The sequence below is a fragment of the Crocodylus porosus genome, unplaced genomic scaffold (assembly GCF_001723895.1).
Source record: "Crocodylus porosus isolate Cpor-Errol unplaced genomic scaffold, CroPor_comp1, whole genome shotgun sequence".
Classification (NCBI taxonomy): domain Eukaryota; kingdom Metazoa; phylum Chordata; order Crocodylia; family Crocodylidae; genus Crocodylus; species Crocodylus porosus.
In genome coordinates this window covers 29,242,421-29,249,204 of record NW_017728950.1, presented here as the reverse complement: position 1 = coordinate 29,249,204, position 6,784 = coordinate 29,242,421, and positions in this window count along the sequence as shown.

Genomic DNA, 6,784 nt, shown 5'->3' with positions numbered 1-6,784 from the left:
GCAGCTCATTGGTGCAGCCACCGGGGACTGTCCAAATCATCAGAGCTCTCCAAATCTTTGCTGAAGATTTGGAGAGCTTTGAATTGATTCAGACCTTTAAATTGGTCTCAATTCACTTCGGATTCAGAGATTCAGCCACTGAATTGGGCTGAATCTCCTCCAAATGGAATCACCACATGAAGCTTTGCACCGCCCTAGTAAAGTATTCCTGAATTAGTGATACATTAGGATGCTGACTATAGAGTAGATATGAAACATTCCCAAGTCCTCTTCTTCATGCAGGAGAATTTATTTCCCAGCTCTCATGTATAGAGGCCCTTTGCATGGAGTTGTCACTTTCCTTTGGTTTCTTTTGGCATTTGTATAAGGAAGAAAATGTGTGCCTTATCAAAGAAATACAGGAGTGGATATTATAATACAATCATTTGTTAAAAAAAAAAAAAGAGACCCATTAAGAGGCATATGATGATGAACTGAAAGTTAATAACGGAACTTTGAGAATGGTACAGCATATATCTTCTCTCTTTTCCCCCGAGGAGATCCCAGATAAGTTTTTTATTTTAACTGGAATCAATTATATCACATTTCAATGAAAACTAGCTCAAAGATCAGATAAGGCTGGAAATGTAAGTGCAACTGTAGTGAAGAGGAAAAGAGTGGTAACTTCTATCCTCTCATAGAAATAAATCTGGCAGGGACATTTGCACTTATTGAACTGTGAGATGAGTTTTAATTTCAGGCTTATAGGGATGTGAAATGTCACCTTTTATGCATAATGTATAAATGCCATCTTGTTGTTGCTTAAAAAAATAGGGGAAAAAAACTACTGAAAAAAATCAGGATCTTCTATTCTTTATCAATGTCCTTGACAGCCATGCTTGAGTACAGGCTTTGGTATTGCTGTGTGGTATTACTGTTTCAATGTTTTTCTCCCATTTCCCTAGGTTTCTAATTATATTTTAAAACCAAAACTGCATCCATTTAGCTGGAATGATTAAATAGGCTTAGAACACTGGTATCTGAGAACTTGGGAAGTAATATGGAGTATTGGCTCGATATCTTCCCCATGAGGAAGCAAGTGACTTGACTAGCAAGTACCTCAGGCTAATGACATCATTTCAGAAATGATGGAGAATTAATTGTCTTTCCCTACAAATCTGTTAGTCTTCAAAGAATGCTCCAATCTGGAACACTGAACTTGCTTGAGAGGTATGGGTAAAGTAGAAGAGGCAGAATAGTAAGATTCTACTGTGTCATCTGGCTAACATAGTTCACAGCACGTCACAGATTTTTTTTTTCCAGGGACATCTCTATAAATAGGGGGAAAAAATGGGAAGCCATGAGCAGGATGTGCAAGTACTAACAATTGTGCTAATAGTGCATGAACAGACATAACTTTATAAAGAAGTAGATTCCTACTTTGTGAAAAACAAAACAAAAAATGGCCATGTGATACAAGCAGGACCTCTGTCCAAAGGAGCAGTAGAGATTTGAGTTTGTCAGATGTCACAGTACAAGGATATTAGCTGAGACTTCAGTTCCCTGAGCCAGATATTTAAAACCCAGGACTAACAGCATCAAAAATAGGACTATTAACAGCATTAAAGTAACAATGTATATTGTGTATATGTGTGGCAGGCTTGCTGGGCTTCTCCTGGCTCTCCAGGTTTAGGAGACCAATGCAACTGGGGAGGCAAAACCCATCAATCAGAGACAGGCAGGGGAGGAGCCAGGAGGAGAGTCCACTCCCCCTCTACTCCAAAGGTGGGGCAGGAGTGGACTTAACTGGGAACTGCAGTTGTAGCCTCCCTAATTGGTTCATTTTCAATCTGGGGGTGGAGCCCCAGAAGGGGATACAAGCAGCTACGTGCTGATCATGCAGGTCAGTAGGTGAGGGACAAAGAAGAAGGAAGAGGTCCTGAGGCCAAGAAGAGCTGGGGGAGCTGCCCAGTGGGTGTATCGGGCTGTCCAGAAGAGCCCAAAAGATTCTTCCACCAGCTGGAAGTGGTAGATGTCACTGCATGAGAGGTCCACCAGGGACCGGGACCCTGGGAGCCAAAGCGAGGCAGCTTGGGTCTACAACCCCGGCATGAGGCCAGGCTGCAGTGCAGGTGTTACTGCATGGAGGGTTTGTGGGGGACTGGGATCCTGGGTGCTGCAGTGAGGCAGCTTGGGTCTCCAACCCTGGCATAAGGCTGGGTCTAAGGGCTACTGCTACCATGGGGTGAGTCATTGTAGGGTGTAAGGCCCTGGAGAAGGAGGGGCCGGGCAGTCTGGGACCCATTACCTGCAATGGGTCTGCAAGGGCCTTGGGAACGGAGCAATTTATGAGCAGGGAACAGCATTCAGAGCGGCAAGGCCCTGCGCATGCATGAGGTGGCTCAGGCCTGCAACTCCCCCTGAGACCAATTGAGCCATTGAGAGCTTATGAACACTGCCTCTCTCAGCTCCTTGGGACACGTGAGTCAGTGGGGCAATGGGTCTTGCGCCAGGGAATGGCACTCAGGGAAAGGTAGCCTCAATAAAGATGCAGAAGGAAGAGACCCCCTAGAGGACGGGAACCACTAGAGAACTCTTGCATCTCATATTTTGGAGTGATTATTTGATGCTTTATTGGAATATTTATTAACTGTATGCCTTGTATTTTAGTGTGTCATTTATTGTTGAACTTATCTGTTCATAGCGTTTAGGACCATTATGCTTACCTGTTTGCATTTAGATGTGCATATAGTTATGTTTATATGTGTGGGTAACCTGTAAATACTCACTTTAGTTCACTACCTTTTTATATACCTATATTAAATTTGTACCTGGTTAAGACATCACTTTCTATTCCTCCTCTATTGAGACATGATAGGTGGGAGGGTACTGTGAGTAGCCTGCAGTTTCCACCCCCAGCATGTGTGCCCTGCTGGCTTTCCCCTTCTATTGATGAGGACACCTGGGTTACATATGTAAATATAGTGAATTGATTATCACACAGAGCAGTAAAAGGAGGTACACAGTAGGTTAAAAAAACACAAATTGATCCAACAATCAGATTCTGCACATAAACACCTTTCATCCACCCACCATTATATTGCATTTGGCATCTGAGTGTAAAAGCCAACAGTATTACAATATAATTTATGTCCACTTTCATTCATTTGCAAAGGTATAAAAATTATCCACTGAGTTCAAGGTTGTAGTGAAATAGGCCTTCTATCTAATGGTATCATGGCCGTGATAGTCCCAGAATTATGTGAAATCATTTTTGTGAGTGATATCTTCTGTTGGATGAACTGCATGGCTCAGTTAGAGTTAGACAAACTTTCAAATTCAAGACATTCTTCATCAGGTCTGAGGGAAGATGCAGGCACAGGGATGATTAGAAACAGTGAGCAAGGCAGTGAAATTGGAGAGAGAGAGATTCCCATGTGCAGCAGAAAAAACAATTAACAAAATAAAAGAAGCTTGTTTAATGGAAGATTAAGACCTATCAAAAGGGGGAAAGGTCATAATTACCCATAATGTGAAGGAAGAATTTCAGGAATCAGGTAGATTAGAGTATGCCATGAAGGTGACACTAATATTCAGTCATTGGTTCTTAGTGTCCAGCCAGCCTGTAAATTTGTGTTCTTAAGCTTGCTGTTTAAAGAAGTTTTGTAAATTTGCCTTTGGCATAAGGATAGTGAGGTGAGAAAAGCAGGGAGCCTGGCTGGCAGCCAGAGCATGGCTTTGGTTGGCCAGGCTCCCGTCTTGAGTAGCATGTGCTGCCTCCACGTGCACCACCCCATTTTTTTTTTTGCATGGGTTTTTCTGACACTGGGATCTCCAGGGGTCAACCCTTCTCCACCCCTCATGCTACAAGGTAGCAGCATGGGAAATACCTGAATGTACAGTATGTGGTGCTGCCAGCAGGTCTGTGATGCCACATACCTCATGGCCACACTTGTCTGAACATGGCTATACAGTGTATTTCTCTGCTGATGTGTATGAAGGCAGATTTCAGGCTGGCCAGGTGGGTGTCACAAGTATTCTACTTGGAATAGATGCAGTGGTATCTAAGGGTCTAACTGCAGATTACAGCTTTTTTGGTATGTTTGCAATTATTTTGGTCTTGTAAATATAACTATGGTTGTCCATGGGTTTTTTTTTTTTCTTATGGTGATTCATAAAGTGCCATCCAGTAAGAATATGCCAGAGAAAGTTTGATCAGGAGTTGGCAGTTGTTAAATTTGTGGTCAAAGTCAATAAATGAGCCCACATGTTCAGTCCATACGATGAATATACCATCTATGTATCACAATATGTATAGTGCAGGTTTGATGGTTCATTTTACTAAACATTCTGCCTTCAGGGGGCTTTTGAAGAGGCTGTCATATTTACGGGTCATCTTTGTACCCATAGCTGTACCCATGGTTTATAAGAAGTATCTAATGTGGAAAATGAAGTTGTTTTGGGTGAGCATAAAGTGACTAATTTGTACATATTGTTGAAAACCTGATGTTCGTATCTATATTTCAGAAAGGTAATCATGCTTCATGATATGGGATGCTAGTGTGCCACTTAGTAGGTTGCAAATATGACCTTCTTGGGGTGGTGGTGGATGTTCTGGATTTTATTGACTAAGTCTGTTGTGTCTTGTATAAAACTTGCTCTTTGAATGACAAGTAGTTTCCAGATCATTTCTATGAATCCTGATAGCTTTTCAGTGAGGGCACCACAGTTTGATAGGATAGGTCTGCAAAGGTTACCTTGTTTGTGTATCTTTGGGAGCATATAGTAAGTTCCTGAGGTAGGAAAGTAGGGGATTAGTGAAAGTACTTTTTTCCTGTAGCTGGTATGGAAAGTGTTTGATAATATTTTTTCAGTTCCTGAGTGAATACTAGTGTGGGATCTCCCCTGAGTTATTTATAGTAATTGGTGTGAGAGAGTTGTCTGTTGGTCTTGTTGAGGTAGACTGGATTTTTGAGTCTCCTATCAGGTGATTGCCTTTAACCTGTAAAAAGAAGAATACATGTGTGTCACATTTCTTTCTTGTCCTTATATGTAGGGTTTAGATCATTTCAAATAATACATCTTTTAGGAGAGAAACCATTATGAAATATTGGGAACTGAAAAAGAATATTGTGTAAGTCTGATATCTGCCTTACTCATTTGAGGAACTACCCTTATTGGAGGTAAAAGAAAGCTCACCCTTGGATACGGGGCCATCAGAGTTCTTAAGCAATATGTTTCCTTTGTAATGAAAACATAGGCACTTAGAAGAAGACCTCTTAGCATGACCAATATCAGCATGTCATGAGGACAATAAAATCCTAAGGTTCAAATTAAGTTAAGGATGGACTTTTTCAAAACACTCAGCATTAATCCAAAGTTGCCTGCATAGGAGTCCATTGATTATTGACCTCAATGTATGCAGAACTAGGTCAATGCTAACAACATTTAAAAACACTTTTCTTCAGAGTTTTATAATTTATCCTTCAATATATGCAGGATTGCATCAACTGGCATATAACATTTATTTACCACTTATTTCTTCACTGGAACAAACATGTCTCTAGAGAAAAAATACCTAATCTTTCAGTTGAGTTCACATCTTTCTAGTGTTGAGCCTGCCTAGGAGTATATAAATGAGACATGTTTACTTAGGCTTTGTGAGGAAAGGTTAATGAATCACGAAGGGGAGAAAATTTAATGCCCACTCTTCCCATGTAAAATTATGCAAAATTATGCAAATTGATTCTATGATTTTGAAATGAATCTGGCACTCACAGTTATGAATTAAGTGTTGTCTGAGTTATCAGTATTGGCTAAAAAAATAAGAATCTTAAAATGATCCTGATTGTGCTACCATTGAAGGCAACAGAAAAGTTGCCTTTGATTTCAGTGGAAACACAAGCCAGTGCCATCTAACAAGAATGTGTCCAATAAATGAAGAAATGAAATACGGAGCTGGATTAAATATTGGCCTTCATTTCAGAATTTCCAAATGACATGCAGTTCTTTTTCCTGACTCCTGACCCTGGTTTGTTTCTGCTCTGGGCAGGTTTGCACTGATAGAGATTTTGGGGACCAATACCAATAACCAATATTTAAGGAAGCATATTGGCTAATACTGGTCCAATTTCCGATACAGCTGCCTCCAGCTGGTCAGTTCTGTGTGGTGGAAGAGTGGGGAGGGAAAGGACTGGGGGTGGGGGGCAGGCAGATCAATGCTCCCTGGGTGAGGGAGGAGGTAGGGGCAGGCACTGCCCAGGTTGGGGGAGGGGCAGAGCTGCAACTCATGGGAAGGGAGGTGGCTCCCACTGCTGCTTGCACCCTGGGAGGGCACGGGGGTGGTGGGAGGGTGTGCCCCCCGGATATACGCAGGGCAGGCTGCAGCTGGGGCTGCGCAGGGCTATTCCCGGCAGTGGTTGGGCTCAGAGCAGGCGATGGGAGGATGCTGCATCCACCTCAAATTTTGCCATTGCTCGGCTCCCAGTGCTACCACCACCAGCCGCTTGATGCTGCCCTGGCTCAACGCCCTGCCTCCACCCATGCACCAGGAAGAGACAAGGCAGCACCGGGTGGCTGGTGGCTGCGGCCCTGGAAGCAGAGCAGTGGCAAAATTTGGAGTGAATGCAGCATCCTCCTAGTGCTGCTGGTGGCCACTCCGAGCCCAGCCTCCATCAAGAAGAGTCCCGTGCCCTCCTGGGGCGCAAGCAGTGGTGGGAATTGCCCCCACATGAGGTGCAGCTCTGCTCCCCCACCCTGCCTAGGCAGCACCCTGCCCCAACCCACACTGGTCCAGGGGGTACAT